Source organism: Montipora capricornis, chromosome 1, assembly GCF_036669925.1.
Source record: "Montipora capricornis isolate CH-2021 chromosome 1, ASM3666992v2, whole genome shotgun sequence".
In the NCBI taxonomy this organism is placed as follows: Eukaryota; Metazoa; Cnidaria; class Anthozoa; order Scleractinia; family Acroporidae; genus Montipora; species Montipora capricornis.
The window spans coordinates 21,932,402-21,952,245 of NC_090883.1; positions in this window are offsets into that span (position 1 = coordinate 21,932,402).

Here is a 19,844-nt window from a genome sequence, read left to right on the forward strand (position 1 = left end):
TATCTTTTTCGCTTTTTTCGCTCGTATTTCGTACTTCCAAACTTTTGGAGCTTAAGGAGTTTAATAAAACAATTATTCCATTCGCGCTTGTTGGATATGCGCACCTCGTTGGCCATTTACCATCTCATATCCAACGCGTTAATTATCTTTTCATAAGAGGGGTGACGTTAACATTCTGAGGAGTATTTGATATGTTCTTTCATGTCGCTCCCGGGATTTGTTCTTGCTAGGGTAAGGATTACTCAATCCAATCTTTGCTCCCTTGCTAGGATAAGGATGACGCAATCCAACCTTTGCTCCCTTTCTCATAAGATAAAGACAAAGTGAATAAACTAACAAGCTCGAGCAAAGCAATTGCAAAATACGCGGACGCCGGTAGAGGCCTCCACTGTACCAACCATTAGGTCCAAATTCCGCATTATTGATAATGGTTGCGACGATTCCCAGAGACTGCCAAACATCCCACTGAAACACTGAAACATGTTCCTTCCCCTCGGCAGCATTTTTACCCTTTAGGTAAACCAGTTGTAAGAATAAATATCATAGGAGCTCCGCCTTTAGGCTTAGCTAAATCTTCTTATTAATGAGCTAATGGGGATGTGTCGCTGGGTCGCATTTTCACGACTGGATTTGCTATAACTAGGTTATTAGTTACTAGAATGGGGTCGCCAATTGTTGGGATTTTCGGTGTAAGAAGATTCTGGCTAGTAGGATTTAAAAATGGAAAGAGTCGCGGCAAAAAATGTTTTTACAGAAAGAACTGTAGCGCTGTTGATTTAATATTTACTTGTCGCATTACAGTTGTGAAATTACAAATATGGTTTATGCATTGACCCAAGAAACCCTTCCACCTCCCCTCCCCCTCCCTTAAATTTTAATTTAAGATTCCTTGGAACTTACGAAGAAAAGATCTTTCATTTACTGATTCAGTTTTACTATCTCACCTATTTTGAAAAAAGTGATGCAATTCATTTTTACCAATCATCTTCAGCACTGACTGCAGAAAGTTAGAAGTCTAAGAGCGCTAAAATTGTCAGCCCAAAAAGTGATTAATTATTATTATTATATAGAGCGATGGGGCCTCGCTCATAGTCTCGATAGGTTTCATTTTATAAATATTTCCAGAATTCTCGTCAAGTTCCTTAACAAGTTATGACGGACTAGTTTTAATTAAAGGGATGCACCACTTGCGAGAATGGTCTAAATATAAACTTCCTTAGTTCTCGTTGGCGCGAGCAATAAATCAATGGATTAAGAAGCGAGTTAATAGTAACTAAGGTATGAATCACTTCTCGCACAAGATAGAGTCTCTTCTCATAATTTCTAAACACAAGGTAGAAACTTATTGGTAAGTAGCACAGTCCTACAGCAACGACTACTAACACAGTTGTCTTGAGCGCTTTGTTATCCTTTAAGAACTTTTCTACATCTTCTTGCGAAAGGTATTGAGCTTTGATCATCCTTTGATGCCGGCGGGTTTCAGAGTATAGAGCAGCATAAGAAGAAGAAACGAAAATTACACACCCAATTGGGACATGAGAACCCAATATAATATAGACAGTGCTTTTTGTTCCTATTAAATGCATACCAGTTCGACATAAACCACTATATACCCAACAAAACAATACTGCTAACTTAATGTTTCTTTTTGTTAGAACGTGAGGGTAACGATAAGAAAATTTGATGGCGAAAAGTCTCTCCAAAACAACTGCCATCAGATGCAGACACGAGGAAAGACTTAACCAGGGAACAAAAAACTCTTGGAACTTGAGGAATTCGGCATAACTGTCCTCGGTACCAACTAACAGGGATGTGTTCCAAATAATGTTTGCAGGCATCGTATTCAGACCTGTCAAAACGTCTGTGGTTGCCAAACATGCTAACATAATATTCGCGTTACTCTGGAGACTGGGTCTTCTTCTTATACCAAGTATTACCAACACATTCAGTCCAATTGTGAATGGACAAGCGATGCTGTTCATGATTATGTTAACGATTAAAATTGCTGCTCTGAAGCTGTGTTGTGTTTCGTCTTGCGTAGAAGAATTCATCTCTTTGGTTAGGTTTGTTAAATCCGAGGTAGTCAAGTTTGCCATTCTATGAGACAATATGTAGAAGTGAACTTTGTCATTAGCGTTGCTTTTCAGTTAATAGCAGTAGAAAAGACACTCCTCATAGAATTGGAGCAATCTCACAAGAATTGAACCCAAATGACCTCAGTAAATATATATGGTCTCTGAAAGACAGGGACGTTGATTATGAACTTCAATTTAATCTCCTATAATTTTTTGTTTCCGAGAGAGGAAAAAAACCTTGCAATTTCCACATCAAAAGTCAAAACAGCTGTAAAATATTTGAAAAGTTTCCGCCTTTTGGAGTCCGGTTTTTTTGTTAAAGAGGTAATACGTTACAATAGGTTACATTGAAGGAAAATCACAACCTGCTTAATTTCGAACAGGATTATGGAAATTTTAATAGTCTTGACTTTTGAATGGTTACGTTCTTGCTATTCACATCATCGAAGAAAGATCTTCTTTTATGAGTACATACAAACCGTTCCATGTTGTATAAGATTGACAACAACTCGATAGACCATCAATCACCTTCAGTTGCAAGTAGACATCAAAATGCGAATTTGAGCTTACAGTCTTGTAGAGTCCGTAGAATAGAATTTTAGATTATCGTTAAACATTACAATGCTGAGAGCAAACAAAGGAATAATACACGCGCAAGAGTTTGTAAAATTAAAGAATTAACAACTCGGTCTCGTGTTTTAGCTTTCTATTAAGTCTAGGATATTCACAGAGGACAATTAGAAACAAATCGTTTCCAGTTTTATCCAAAAAGGCAGTTCACCATCCGCTGGGAAATCGTACTCTTAAGTTAAGAGACAACTAAAACATACGGAGTTAATTTAACTCTTTCGATTCAGAAACATTTTGCGCCATCACGGCGAATGTTCTGTTTTGCAACCGTGAAGTCTCCATCATTTTGCAAAGTTTGATGTCTTTTGGAAAACGTTTGTCTTTTATTTACCATTTGGCGTAAGTAAATCTATCATTATGGTCTCTGAAAAACAGGAACTTTGGTTATGAACTTCTGACAAAATTAAACCATTTAATCTTCCATCTTTTTTGTGTTTCCGTGAGAGAAAAACACCCTGTAATTTCTTCATCAAAAGTCAAGGCAGCTGCAAAATATTTCAAGTTTCCGTCTTTTTGGAGTCCGCCTTTTGCTAAAAAATTAATAATTAGAGAAGATTACATTGGATAAAATCACAACTTGCCTACTGTCAAACAGGATTATGGCATTATTAAAAGTCTTGACGTCTGGAAAGCTGCGTTAATTTGTTCTTGCTATTCACATAAACAAAGAAAGATCTTCTCTTATGAATAAATACAAACCGCCCCATGTTCTATAAAATTGACAACAACTCGATCAATCATCGACCATCTTCAGTTGCAAAAAAAAAGAAAACCTCTCTTGATCTCAGCCCCTTAAATACCACTCTTTTCCGGTTGAATATCCGTTTTCTTACTTTTTGCTGTAATTGTTGCCTCACAGAACACTTAGTGAGCAGCTCCCCTTATTGGCCAGAGACAAAGTTTTCTTGTCACCAGGCGCCCCAAGTTATATCTTCCCTTTCTCGAACTGGCCAGGATGTGATACCCACGGTTGTTTGGAAGGTCGATTTACGAGTTGCACGGAGCCTGCTGTCTTTGTTCAGCTTGCTGGAGAGTCTTTAGTGGTTTCAGGGTTCCGTTTGACTTACTCAACTGGCCGTATGTATTTATTTGCCGATTGGATTCGGTTTTCGTGGAAACAAAATCGTGCATTAGGTGGGAGGATTGGGCCAAGATGGCGGTCTCAGCTTTCTACCTTTCCGTTTTCCTTGTATGGAAGGTGAAGTGGACGTTAGTTTTCCGAAACTCCGTGTGAGTATTTGAATGCTTAAAAGGACAACCACGAAAAGCCGTGTGGTAAGTTCTACCGATTTTCATTCGCAAGTTCGTACAAATTTGTAGACTTGAACTTCGATCACTCCATGTGTGTCCAATTTCACCATACAAACCCTACATTGTCACCAAAAGACCCAAAAGAGAGCCTGGGTTACCTGTGAATCTTTAGGACAGATAAAACAAAGGCGATTAAATATCACGCATGCGCATTCGGAATCTGAAATTCAGTACAATTTGTTCGAAACGCGGAAAAACGCCGCCGTTCAAAGTAAGATCGCCTTGTTTTACGATTACTGCTATTACTGCTGATACTTAATCTGCTCAAAAGAAATCACGATCATGTCAAGGGAACGATAATTTAAGAATCCTGGACATTCAAATTTAGATGAAAAGCCACGGCGACAATGGAGACGCACAGCTCGGAAAAATCTGACCTTCCTGACTCTGTCCTGCGTTGTTATCAAAGTTTGGTACTTATGAGTCATTAGGGTAACAATAAAGTAAGTTGATATTTCATGAAAATGTGTACTTTGTGCCCTTTTAATTATGGGCGAAAGTTTCTTAAAACAGGAAGCAAATTATATAAAGGTTGCTTAAACGTTCGTGTTCCAGCGATCGCTTTCAGCCAATAAATGTTTAATGTTTAGTTATAGAAGAAATACCAGGGCAGTAAATTGTGCAATAAAAAGTGGCAAGGCGTGCGAAAGGCAAGATCGAAAATGGCCTTTGGCGACATCAAAATTTAATCCTAACAAGTGCTGTCTTCACAAGGAGATGTTGTTATCGTACGCCACCACAACCGCATTTAGAATTATTGAGCAATTGCTGCGGGGAAACAACACCTTTTCTGAGGAAAAAAAAAGTCTGTTGGCGAGACAACACTGCACTGGTGAAAAATATAAACTTAACACAACATTTAAATAATTTACAAAGCCGGGTGGGTCCACTGGTTGCCCTTATAATGTTGTTGTTAAGATTGAATATGTACACAACTTTTGTCATTCTATTTACGTAAATTTACAGGTAGAGTAAATTATTTTTATTAAGCCATCTATCCACCTTTGACACTCAAATGATCGTAGAAAACGAAAGCAAAACCCCCTTCCTGCACGTCGAAAGCGTTGCTAACGTTTATCAAAACCTGGATCATAGTTGAAACATTGCTACGTGTGTTGCATGATTTGGTGAAAAAATGAGATGAAAACTGAATAAGCCCTAGGGTAACGTTATACGCAAGCCAAGAATGACATCGAGCTACCACTGAAGATCTTAGGGATTTTACTGTCAAGGTCTTTGACGGCAGTGAAATAATTATTTTCAATTGTCATTCGTAAACTGCCCACGCTCTTAGAAAGTCAGATGTCCTTGATGTAGCTTAATGTAAACAGTGAAAACTGCGTGCAGATCAAACTAAAACATTCCATATAACAGTGATATTGGATTTTTTTTTTTTTTAATCAGATGAGCTTTTCGATAGTTTTCTGTGAATACGTATCAGCAAAAAGCAGATCTTCCATCAGTAGTGCTAAAGGGCTGAGATCAAGAAAGTCTTTCTTTAAGTGAACGACCTCAATGAAGCGGTTGGGGAAAACATAAAAACGAGAAAAACGCTTTCCTAAAGAGATCAAAATTTTCGCAAACTGATGGCGACTTTTCACGGTTACAAAATACGGCTGACGCCGCAAAATTTTTCTGCTCCAGTGGCGGATCCAGGCTTGGGAGGTTAGATGGATGCCCGCTCTCAAACATTTCTTTATTGCCCTTTCACAGTTTTGGTGTTTTATGGTGTTTGGTGCCCTTCCCCCCCCCCCCCCTACCCCCTTTCCGGCCCCTCCCCTGGATCCGTCTCTGAGCTCCACGTGTTTTAGTTGTCTGTTGAGACTAGAATTTTCCCAGCGGATGTGAACTACCATTTTGAGCAACAACTGAAAACGATTTGTTTATACTGATCTGGTGGGAATATCCTACTCTTAACAGACAACTGAAACACATGGAGGTAATTTACCTTTGTTGTGATTTTATCCAACGAACGAAAACATTTGAGATATCTTGCGGCTGTCTTCACTTTTGATGTAGAAATAAAACAACAAACAAAAAGGTGGGAGATTAAATGGTTTAACTTTTCGGAAGTACATAATCAACGTTCTTGTCTTTCAGAGACCAAATATATTTACTGAGGTCAGTTGCGTTGACGTGTGATTTCATAGATTCCTCCTATCCTATGAGGCGTACTTTTTCTACTGCTGTTAACTGAAATACTAACAAAGTTAACTACTGCATATTGTCTCATAGAATGGCAAACTTGACTACTTCGGATTTAAGAAACATAACCAAAGAGATGAATTCTTCTACGGAACACCGCTTGAGAGCAGCAATTTTAATCGTTAACATAATCATGAACAGCATCGCTTGTCCATTGACAATTGGACTGAATGTGTTGGTGATAGCTGCTATAAAAAGAAGACGCAGTCTTCAGAGTAACGCCAACATTATGTTAGCATGTTTGGCGGTTACTGACGTTTTGACAGGTCTGAATGTGCAGCCTGCAAACATTATTTGGAACATATCCCTTTTCCTTGGTACCGAGAACCGTTCTGCCGAAGTCGTCGAGTTCCAAAGGTTTTTCGTTCCCTGGTTAGGTCTTTCCTCGTGTCTGCATCTGATGGCAGTTGTTTGGGAGAGACTTTACGCCATCAAATTTTCTTATCGTTACCCTCACGTTCTAACAAAAAGAAACATTAAGTTAGCAATCTTGTTTTTCTGGATATACAGTGGTTTATGTCAGACTGGTATGCATTTAATGGGTACAAGAAGTACTATCTCTATTATATTGGGTTCTCATGTCTCAATTGGGTGCGTATTTTTCGTTTCTTCTTCTTATGCTGCTCTATACTCTGAGACCCGCCGGCATCAAAGGATGATCAAAGCTCAATACCTTTCGCAAGAAGTTGTAGAAAAGTTCTTAAAGGATAGCAAAGCACTGAAGACAACTGTGTTAGTAGTCGTTGCTGTAGGACTGTGCTACTTACCAGTAAGTTTCTACCTTGTGTTTGGAAATTATGAGAAGAGACTCTATCTTGTGCGAGAAATGACTTTTTCCTTAGTTTCATTTAATTCCCTTCTTAATCCATTGATTTATTGCTGGCGCCAACGAGAAATAAGGAAGCTTATATTGAGACCATTCTCCCACGTGGTGCATCCCTTGAATTAAAACTTGAACATCATCATTCGTTAGGGAATCTGAAGGGAATTGTAAAAATAATTATAAAATTAGACCTAACGAGACTATGAGTAAGGCACCAGCGTTCTCCACTGATAATACTAAAAAGACACTTTTTTTTAGCTCACATAATGTTAGCGCTTCAAGACTTCTAACTGGCTGCTGCCAGTACTGAAGATGGTACGAAAAATGAATTGCCGCGTGGAAAAGATGATTTTTGACTTTTGCAACCCACATTTCAACATCGGCGAGGCGTGAGTAAATGTATCAGCTAATGAAACATGCATATGATCTTTTTCTCCTAAGTTACAAGGAATCTTAAGTTAGAAATTAACTGAATGTAATTGTAGTGGAAAAATTTCATCATGATAACGGGGAAGGTATCCTTAATAGATGAATGTATCCTTCGATTAAATATAATAATGATTTACATGCTGTATACATCCCTGTGCATTGCGCCCGTAATCTATCAAGCCCTTCAGTTGGTTTCACTAAATTGCAAGCAAGATCACCCAGTAAGCAGCAGCATAATTTTGTAGTGACAAAGGCAATAGGGTTACTTGCAAAGTGGTTTTCTCTGATAAAATTTGGAGAGTAAAAAAATTTTATCAATTCAAGTCTTTCCGCGCATATATTCGTTTTTCCGATATTTTTTCTTTGTGCGCAGCAAAGAACGGCAGTCAAATCATGTACAATTTAAGTCTCTACAAGTCCTTTTCTCCGAAACAAAGTCGGTGACTCTCCAATTATCTTTTTTTTTTTTTTTCATTTTTGGAATACTGAAGTAACTTATGACCTAACTGTAGGCACGAAATTAAAAAAAAAAAAGGACTCACCATGAAAAGATTTTTGCGCAAACGCCCTTAGACGAGACCCGACGCCAACTGCAAACTACTTCAACTTAGGAAGGCTGACACGATCTACATCCGACGTTGCAACAGACTGAGATGCCAAGTACCAGAACCACTTAAATTCTACGGTCTAACCAAACTACACAAACTTAACATACCCATTGCGTCCCATAGTCACGTTCTATGGTTCCCCGATTTACCAACTGTCCAAATACCTGATGACTCCAGATGGCTACAATACAACCTCGTTCCCAGGGTCTCTCCTCTCTGCCTCCGTTGTCGTTACGGAGAATTACTCTGGTTTAGGCCGGTCACGTGGCACTCCTCGACAAACAATTACCCATTAGGGTAGAGTTTTCGTTATATTTTGATCCCGCAACTGGGCGAAAGCGTATTTGTTTGACAAGGCATTTTTTGTAAAATTAGGGTTTGGTTGTTTCTGCCTGAGATGCTGCCAAAATGTTCTGTGAGTTGACCTGTGTGGGTTGTATGGTTTGCGGAGTGACAGGGGTCGGTAGTAGGGTGATCTCTAGAGGGATTTGTTGTGGCTGTGTTGGACGGTGGCCTCCGTCAATGGTTTCTGGTGAGTGTCCGTTTGACTAGTCCTTGTTTTGACTTTTGCCTGGGCTGGTAATCAGGAGGGGGTGCTGCTTAATGCGTGTGACTGGTCTGGCTGGTAGACAAACGGCTGCGGTTTTCGGACCTTTCGGTGTGCTGTATGAATGAACTACAGTCGCATTTACGAAAATAAGAACCTCAAAACAGGTCACAGTCGAGGCTTCTTTCTTTGTTTTACCCTTATTAATAAAGAACTGTTTAATTTCATCATGTATGCGGCTAAAATTATAGGAAAAACTTTATTTTCCAAATCCTGCGAGTGGCTTCAGCCGTGCATCTGTACTCCCATAAAACACGCTGTTTCAATAACCATTCACACTGCGGTATATATCGAAACTTTATTATAATTCTGTAATATAATCTTCCGCAGCTCTTCAAAGAAGAGCAGGACACTGAAAGACGGAAACCTTTAAAATATCTTGTATTTTTGGGGTGGGGAGTGGAAGGACATCTCAACGATCTTCTTATCTGGCGTTCTCGGGTGGTCGTTTACAGCTTCTCGTTCAACTAACTTCCCTTTTTAAGGTATACAGCTCTTTTTACATCTTCTAAGGTTGGACTGTCAATAAGAATTCAACAACATATAAAATGTCACCCGTTAAGCGAAATGTATCTGCTTAGCGTTATTATTTACGTCTTCAATGTTCGGTCCAGGGGCCCGTTTCTCAAAAGTCCCGAAAACTTTTCGGGCCCGAAAAGCCATCTGTGAAACTGCCAACCGCTTGTTTTGGAAAGCCGATCTTTTAACATGTTTTCAAGGAAACAAAAAGAAAAATGGTTGTGAAGTTTGACAACTTAAATCCTCTCCGTTCTTTGAGATACAAAGGGAATTGTGACACCCGAAGATGGCCTGTAAAGTTCCGGGACTTTCGAGAAACGGGCCCAAGCTCCCGTACATAAAATGGTCAATTTTAGCCGGAGAGGTTTCTTTTGAGTGGGTCCGGTATGCCACAAAATAAGAGTTACAAAAATAATACGGAATATGTTGCAATAATTAAAAGCTACTTTTACTCCAAGATTAACTGGGAAAACGGCGTATGTACACTGTGACGCAACAACCAATGAACAAAGAGAGAAGGACTTTTTTGACTAGTGACCAAAGTAATTAAAAATAAGCAGCTGTAAAGTTCCGACTGGCAATAATTATGTATATTTAAGAAAAACGTAATTAAACCAGCGTAAAAGCCTTGTTTGTACATGAAAGAGGACCGATCTGACAGGGAACCGCAAACGGCAAGAGGACTGAGAAATGAAAATAAATTGTTTCACGGAAATGTACAAAAAGAACTTACTTCGATGAAACTCAACTGTGTGAAACACATAAATAGCAGTTAATGGTGACAAAAACCAATTAAATTATCCTTAAAGAGGAACTTACTTGGCCTGGCGTAAGAAACACCTCTCTCGACTAAATTCATGACATTAGGAGAAGACAAATTTTCATCGTAACTACTAAAGAGGTAACAGAGCTTTAGGAGCTAGTCTCTCATATGAGTCAATTAACACCGTTGCTGGGGAACAGCCAGGAATAATGAAACCAATAGCCTTTTCCAATATTAATTATTTAGCATGATTTTTTACTGCTGAGATTGCAAATACGACAAGGAAAAGATGTTTCATAAGAGGTCGGTAATTCTCCTAGGTGATGTGGACACGAACGGTTACAAAATAGAAAAATTGCCCACATGATGGCACAAAATACCAAACTCTAGTCTTAGCCTTCCAACAAGCTTCCAGCTTCCAGCAAAACCGCGAAAAAAATTAATGCTCTTTTCGTATTTAAACCCTCAGCATGACCTAGTCCTTGACTAACGAATGGTTTAGTCGTCCTTGGTCCAAGATTCCAATTCAGCAATCTTTGTAAACAGTCAACTGGTTGCCTCCTCATTTTTTATGGTTTGCGATGTTTCGTTCTCAGTACGCGGAGACTTACAAGTAGACCTAGATTGGGGAAAATGAGTAAAAAAAGCTGACAAGAACATTAGATGGACTACTTCACAGCGTCAGTCTTGAAAGCAGCGAATATTAATTTGGGCCTCATATAGTAACTCTTAACAGCGAAGAAAATTCAGCCGTTGCGTAAAACAGCTGCTTCATTAACTTTAATAGCAAGGACTATTTAAAAGCAACGTAATACTGTTTCAATTATGAAATGGTATATGAAATGAATCACATATGAACTACGGATATGAAATCAAGTGAAGCTAAAATCTTGGACAAAAAAAGTTGAGAATATTAAAAACAGAGGTTATTTTGCGCACCACGTCCTCAATATCGCACATTATTAGCGATCCCCCCTCTACAACCAATGAATCAATGAAGTCCTGAATTTTTCACGCTTCTCAACGTTTGTAAAAATTGCGTTCATAACTGCGAAGATCATAGCTTCACTTGATTTCATATCCGCAGTTCATATATGATTCATTTCATATACCATTTCATCATTGATTCATTCCTCACGGGACCATTGGAACCCACAAATGACCAGCTCCCAACGTCAGTGGCTTCATAGCTCAGTTGGTTAGAGCGTCGCACCGGAATCGCGAGGTCACGGGTTGAAACCCCGTTGAAGTCCTGAATTTTGCAGGCCTCTCTTCACTTGGTAATACTGTTTGACAGTAGCCAAGTAACGATTTTTCACTAAAATTGGTTTGTCAATAAAGAGCAGGGCTCTGAAATCAAGAAAGAAACACTATAAATTGTTTTGCAGCTGTCTTGATACTTGATGTGAAGTCGACATGTTGTTTTCCGAATTAATTTAAACAGTTTTTTTAGGGCGCGTTCGATTGACCGTATTGCCGACTAGGAATACATGGAATAGAAGTTAGAAATCCTTCGTTTTTGCGGGGATTCACATTATTTAATATTCATTTGTCAAACATCTGCTAAAACGCTATTTTGAACATAGCGTTATTATTCTTGTTGTTGCAAAGCGCCATACATAGTGTTTTAAATCATCACTTTATGCATTCTTATTCCGGAATAGGGTCAATCGAACGCACCCTTAATCTCTCTTACCGTATGAGGCGTACCATGTACGGCTATGAATTCGAACAAAAAACGCAACCCTACTTGCGTAGATCAGTATTGTGTATTATCTCAGAGAATGATGAATTTGACTGCCTCGAATTTAACAATTTCAGCCGTCGTTCATTATTTGGAACATATCGCACTTAGTTGGCTCCAAGGAAAGTTTTGCCGGCTTCCTCATACTTGAATAGTTTTTCTTTCCCTGGTTGTCTCTTTCCTCGTGTCTGCATCTAATGGCAGTTGTTGGCGAGAGATTGCTTGCAATCAAATCTCCGTATCGCTGCCTCCACATTCTGACAAAAAGAAACATTAAGTTAGCAATCTTGTTTTGTTCAGGGGCACCCAACGAGAATATAGTTAAAAGCCACTTAAATAAGCATTTTTAAACGCTTTTTTGTATATTAACGGTAGATATAGGCATATTTTTATCCCCTAAAAATTTTTCATCTGTTCGGATTTCCTAGCCGAGAGTCTAGTGATCCGAAAATTATAGTGATCAAAACTTACCTTTTCGAAAATTTCAGCCAGAAAAAAGGCTCTCGAAAATCTTAGGTGACCTTTTTAGGGTAAAAATCCGTTGAAAATGAGCAATTATACCGGTTTTTAGATGTTCGAAAATCCTAGGACAGGCAGGCAAGCAAGGAATTTTACAGCAAATGTTACGAAAATTCTAGATCTCAAATCGTCTTCTGAACAGATATTTTCCGAAAATTGACGATGGGTGCCCCTGTTTGTTGGATATACAGTGGTTCATGTCGTATTGTGATGCATTTAATAGACATAAAAAGTAGTCTCTACGATTTATTTCCTGCACATATACCAACACGGCGTGCATAGTTTTCGTTTCCTGTTCTTACGCTATTCTGTGCTCAGAGACCCGTCGACACAAAAGGACGATTAAAGCTTAATGTTTTTCGCAAGATGTGGAGAAAATCTTAAAGGATAGCAAAGCGCCAAAGACAACTGTAATAGTAGTCGCTGCTCTTGGACTGTGCATCTTACCCGGAAGTTAATTTGTTCCTTGTCCTAAGAATTTACGAGAACAGAGTCAATCTTGTGATGGAAATGGTTCGCACTTTAGTTGGGATTGATTCGCTTCTACTACCACTACCACTACTACCACTACCACTACCACCACCACCACTACCACTACCACTACCACTACCACTACCACTACCACTACCACTACCACTACTACTACTACTACTACTACTACTACTACTACTACTACTACTACTACTACTACTACTACTACTACTACTACTACTACTACTACTACTACTACTACTACTAATAATAATAATAATAATAATAATAATAATAATAATGGAGTAGAGTGGACGTGGGACTTGTGTCTTTCTGTGTTTTTCACTTAAAGGCAAGCCCAATTTATAGCGCCTAGGCAAGTCTATGTAGTATCTAGATAAGGTACTTTGCTACTGTTTGGTAACAATTTTGGATTTTATTACAAGACAAGACAAGATGTCAAAACGAGTTGGAGAATAAAAGAGAAAATGGACACCACAACTGAACATGGATATACTCAAGTGTAAAAGGAAAGCAAAGCTTCTAGTGGCGTCTGAAGACGCGCCGAGAAACGAGAAAGGAAGCAAGAAAGGCTATATTATGTACGCCATGAAAGAGTTTTGGGAAGAAGCTGGGTATGCTGAGTTGAATCTTACAAGCCAAATTTACGGGACAAGGCGGCGAGTTTGGAGAAGACTATGGGAATATAATGGAAACTATTACCGCGACAGTGGGTCAAAGAGATCAAGAATTACAGGAATCTGAGAGAAATCAAGATTCTGTAATATTTTTGGCGTTCTTCTGAATCTTGATTTATCTCATATTCCTGTAATTCTTGATCTCTTTGATCCACTGTCGAAGTAATAGTTAGGCATAGTTTTCCATTACATTTCCCATAGTCTTCTCCAAACTCGGAGGAGACAATGAATATTCATATTTCAACTCCAAGCGAAGTTTATCAAAACATCGACTCGAATTTGAATATTAACTCCAGTGGAGGAGCTCTCCAGTGTCAGGAAGATAAAATTATCAACCATGAATTCAAAGAGCTATTGTCTAAAGCGTCAATGATCTAGCTACAATGCAGTAGTGGAAACCCCTGGAGATTTCACGAACCGACGATTAGATTCCAGAATCATACATCATTTCATCATTGATTCATTCCTCACGGGAACATTGGAACCCACAAATGACCAGCTCCCAACGTCAGCTTCATAGCTCAGTTGGTTAGAGCGTCGCACCGGTATCGCGAGGTCACGGGTTCAAACCCCGTTGAAGTCCTGAAATTTTCAGGCTTCTTTACTCAATTGCAAAAATTGGGTTCATAACTGGGAGGATCATAGCTTCACTTAAAAACCAACCATAACAGAGATATAAAATATCAATACAGTAATTAAAACACTTGTCCATCAACACCTGGGACAAAGTAATCTAACATTGGACCCTTTTTGGACACTCTGGATAATAAACTGTATTTTGTACTCGGCCGTTACAGTGTTATTGCTAATTAAAGGATGAAAGAAACAAAGGGATGAAAGTCAACAAGTTAAGCGGAAATGTCTAACAAGGCAGAAGAAGAGTTTGTCCATCAAGCGGGAGAATTACAAAAGAAAATCTCAATTGCACAAGCGGAGTTGGAAAGATTACAGCTAAAAAAGAAAATCATAAAGAAGGGGAGAAAGAACCGAATTTTTCTCATGCAAGAATGCGGCCTCGGTTGTTAGCTACATAGAAGGAAAGAAGTGCGACCTAAGGAAATTCAAAAGATCAACTGAAAGAAAGAAGAAAGTAGAGGAGTCAAGAGCGCTTAACAAGAGGTTTGAAAGCGATCCATGTGGAGTTTGTTCGCTGCTAGACAAAATGGTTGCGAGCTATGATGAGAATGAAAAACCCAAGTACCAGAAGTATGTTTTGACCGAGGAAAAGAACATTGGCGATTTATTTGATAACATCACAGAAGCAAGCACTTTCTGGAAATCTCTGTGGGAGACGAGTGGTACTGGGAATAGTAATTGTCAATGGTTAAAAGAAATCGAAAGGGCCATGGATATCAGTGTTCCAAATCCTGATATCAATCAACGGTGGGAATTAACAACAGAATGTGGAGCTAAAGTCGTACGTAAGAAACGGAACTGGAGTGCTTCTGGTTCTTGCTCCCCGACTCAGGAGCCCTATAAACGAGGGCTTTCTTGCTAAAAGAAAGATAATTAAACTTGAAATAAAAACTTTTATCTTCACGTAAATTAGAGTGTTTGAGCACAACATGCTTAAAATACCGATTCACGTCTACTCTTCAACGTCCTGGATGTACCATAAATGAAATACCCGTCAATCTAAGCAAGAATACCGCTGACAAAAAGGCTGAGGTCTCTCCATGGACGTCAGACTATTCTCATGCATGATATACCTTCCTCTAAGGGAATGTCACGCTGACGAGTCAGGGCGAGGATATCGCACCAGCCAGAAAACATGAAGTGCGTGGTTGGCTCATAAACAAGCCAAACGCCGTCATGAATTACTTCAAGCCCGAAAACATACAGACTGCTCAATTGAATCGCATCTTCGCCCATCAACATGCAAACCGAGGGACTAAACTTTAGCCAGAAAACATGTAACATATAACATGGTTCAAGATGAAATGTAAACAGTGTCTTCTTTGCTTTCCTCGAAAACGTCAGAAAAATATTTCAGTCTTTAGCAGTACAGCAACGGACAAGGCGTGACAATATTCGTGTCCAGTGTTCCTCGTTATTTCAAACCGAAAGAAACGCCTGTTACATTTGGCGTCAACAATAAGCGCGAATTTTAATTTTTGGGTTACGATTGTTTTAATATTTGATAATATATTATAACTGTTAACACAAAATATATTTTAAATAAGGAAAGCTCCGAAATTGAATAAAATTGAAACCTGGTTGTATAATAATTACAACACTCAAAGGACGGTTACAAGGGTTGGGGGTCGTACAAAAAACGTTTTGAAAATACAAGAAAAAAAGGGGGCCGCGGCCTCCTTGGCTCCTCCCCTAAATCCGCTTATGTTTTTATGGTCTATAAACACCAACAAGGTTCACTTCGTTAGCTGCACATTCAATCTTGCCAGCTTGTTTTCTCAGAATCTTCCATAACGCGAACGATTTCTCTCAGTTGCTGAGATGTCAATATTAAACTTTTTCTCAAGAAGCTTGCGGCGAATGTTGTGTGACAAACAATGGTTGATCACCTGGTCGCGGATTTGCTTATCCACAGCAACGGCATATTCTCCAAATTCACAAGATTGAGCTTTCTGCGTCAAATTCGTCATGAACTATTCCAGAGTTTCGTTTGACAGTTGAATCATCTCGCGAAAAGAAAGCCTTTTGTACGGAACATTTGCTTGCGGCTTAAAGAACTCGAAATCTCGAAGCCATCTTTCTCAGCGTGCAGAAATTCCAGCCGTATCGGAACAATCAAAAGGCGCTAATCCACCCCCATCTCTCAAAAAAGGACTCGACATCTTCCAGAAAATCCACTAACGACCGTTCTCGTCGCCAGAATGTGGACAATTTCGGATCTAACCGCAATGAAATAGCATTAACAAGTGAACACGTATTTAACCAAAATCCAATCAACACGCCATGGGTTTCAATTTTTATAACACCACTGCGCATGTCTTCCTACAATATAGGCTCGCAACCTCTACTACAATGTGAGATGCAGTTATGTGATTAGGCAATAGAACTGTTTACTGCCCATATTAGGAGTTTCCTCGTCGGGAATAAGGAGAAACTTTGTTTTATTGGTCCGTGAGACAAACTGTGAACACTTTTTCAAGGTCATGCGAAAGTCGCTCTATTACGATATATGATTCCAACAAGGAATTTAGGACAAAGGGACACTTAAAATTTGTAAAACAAACCGGTAAATTTGTAAAATACATGTAGAAATGGGCCCTTTTGGTTGTCTTGCAAATTCTTGTTTGTACAAGCCCTTCGAAATAATTAGACGGTGTTTGCTATTGTTTAGATTGCCTTATGATTTAAAGTCATCTATAGTTACATTTATGGTGGTTGAATTTTATCTCTGGTTACAATTTCTATTACCATTGTTGCTACCTTATCATCATAGTATAACCGTAGCCAGAAACACCTACAGAAAGAATAAAATTTGAACCAAGGATGAAACTGAGCCACGAGATATATGTTAAAGTTAACTTTAAACTCAGGTTAATTTTAATTTCAACCTAGGTCATTTTATTTTAAACTAGGTTGAAATTGAAAGTCGGAAACATCAACAAAACCCCATCAATTATCAGCAAGTACGTGTAATGATTTTGATCAGTAAATTGGTCTTAGAGGTGAGTGGATAAACTCAGTGTAGCTTAAATTGTTCATGAGTATTTTATAAAACCTCAATGGTTGTTAAGTAGTCTATTCACTGATTTGAAATGGTTAGAATTAAGGTTGGGGTTAGGTATACTGTACATGATAACCTATTATACTTTTCTTTCTCAGAGCTTTTTAGAAGGACATTGCTCATTGATAAATCTCCTTGGGAGGACAGGGGGCAACAATATTGAATTAGCTTCTGAGGAATAAAGAAACTGAAACATACATGATGTATTGTTGATTTTTAATTTGCTTAGTTATTTGCTCTTTTTCTTACTTCGAATATTCGTAAAGATCAAAAGCAAATAAAACAAAATTTTGAAAACGCAGGAAAAATAATCTATTTCTTTTGAATTATTAAATGAAACATTTGGCTTATTTTCAAACTTTGCTGAGTCTGTTTGTAGTAATAAATCCAAACTTTATGATTATTTTGGCACAGTCCCATTCTACAATTAGAGCAAGTATCAAATTTAGATGAAGGGTCGTTTCCTTTACCATTTTGTCATTTTTCAGCTGCACATAATCCTGAAGTTCGAACATCTTCTTTTTCTTCTTCTCTTTCTGGTGTATGATAACTACAGAAGGCAGACTGCTGGCTGCCTACAAATAGCGCTGATAAGCAGTATTTAAGTCTAAGCACCCATTTCAAATAGTGCTGATAAACAGTCTTTAAGTCTTAGCACCCATTTTAGAGAGGTTAGCTTTCAATAGCTGTGATTTAGGGTTAGTCTGCAGTCCGCGGTCTGCAGTTTGAAAGTGTCTGAGACCGCTCTCCTTCAATGTCTGGCTCATTCACTTTTTCAAATTATTGACCATTCTCTTGCTCTATATTCGATGTAGCTGTGACATGTCCACTTATTTGTGGGTTTTTGATTTCTTTTCTCCGAGAGATTCCGAAAACCACTTCATACGTCATTTTGGCAATTGTTATTTTGGTAAGGGTTATGTTTTTTTACAATCGGGCTATCCAAGATGATGACACCAGTGGTTTGGTGACGAGTTTTTTTAAAAATTAAACTGCAAAGGCTATCTTTTGTTGTTCTATTTGCACGTGCCACCATCCTTTTTTCACATCGCCAACGTTGTGTTTGCGGCAAAAATCGGTATGTTATCATGACTAGAAGTGATGCCTTGTTCCAGGTGTATTTGGGATAGCGGCGTAAATAAAATTCGTACAATATTTGATGATTTTTCCTTCATAATCAAGAGCCAACCTATTGCAAACAGTTTTTGCTTTTGGTGCAATGGAGACTCAGAGCATCTTCATTCTTCTTCAGATAAATTTAGCCACCCTTTAACTTCTTCATAAAGTTTCATAGGCGGCGATATTACTGTGTGGATGACCTGATTCGTTGTCTTAGCGGTTAATATAGAGGACAAGTAATCTCGTCAAATGATAGATAGAGATAGATACACAGTTTATTGCAGCATTTTACAAGGCAGTCACCAGACTGAATTGCGTAAAAATTTACATAATAATCGATATGATTTATTTACATGTTAAAAAAAATAAAATAAAAATAAAAAATAAAAAATAAATTATCATTAAAACTATTAATGTTGTGGAAGCTCATTTACGTCTTTATCTTGTGATTCCATCGTGTCATGTGCGTGTTTCACTAATGTACCAAAGATGGTTCCCATGGACTTCTTTTTTACACTAAATTGTTCCAATAGTCGTCTGAGTTTTTCTTGTTCAAGTCTCATTGATTCTTGTTTGTGAAATTCTTCCACTCGTTTCTGCTTGTGTAAGGTTTGATCGATGACGTACTGCGTGTGAGTAGTCGCTGCTTCTTCGTACAATTGTTGTAATTCGTGTATCCATGCTTGGTTCTGTTATAATTCGTCTTCGGCTAAGTGTTTCATGTAAATATCATGCTTACCTTCGACGATATTCCAAGCTTCATGTAAGTCCGCAAATGTTCTTTTAACTGTTTCCATACCTTTGTTTTCCTTGACGGACTTAAAGAATTCATTTCGTTTCCTTGTTAATCGTGCCTTGGCTGAGGCCCGAATTCTCTTTGCTTCTTCTCTCTTCGCTGCTTCTGCCATTCTTGGAGGATTCTCACGGATTTCGAATGTATCGGTGTATACCAATATTCAATAGGCTATTGGTTTCAAACAACTTTATTCCGTTTGGAAGCAGAAGCCTAGCGTATAATCGAAGCAATGACCAGTCAATACAATATGTAGGATGCAGTTCGAAATCTGCAAAGTAATGCAAAACTGTCCATTTATGTTCTTGAGATAATAGAAAGGAGTACGAGAGAATATTTACCCGATGGCCTTCAGATAATGTCTTATCACAGTTGTTTCTGTGTCAATTGGTCAGTGATACAGTAATTAGGCAATAGACCATATTCGTATTCCCAGTATTGAACTGGGACTAGCTTGCAATGGAGGCTAATGCGGGGGAATATATTAAAAAGTATTTGCATTTGAAAAGATTTCCCCGCATTAGCCTCCATTGCAAGCTAGTTCCAGTCCAATACTGAGAATACGAATATGGTCTATTATCGTTTATCACGTTATGCGCACGTAATTATGTGAAATTATAATCAATGACGATACACTAAATATTACTACTATTAAAAACTAACATAAAACTAATATAAACACCCTAACCTTAGATTCACCATGGAGACGGAAGTCAACTGCAAACTACCGTTTCTAGATGTCCTCTTGGACAACAGCAATCATTCATCTCTCGTCACATCTGTTTTTCGCAAGAGCACTTACACAGGCCTTCTCACCAACTTTCTCAGTTTTG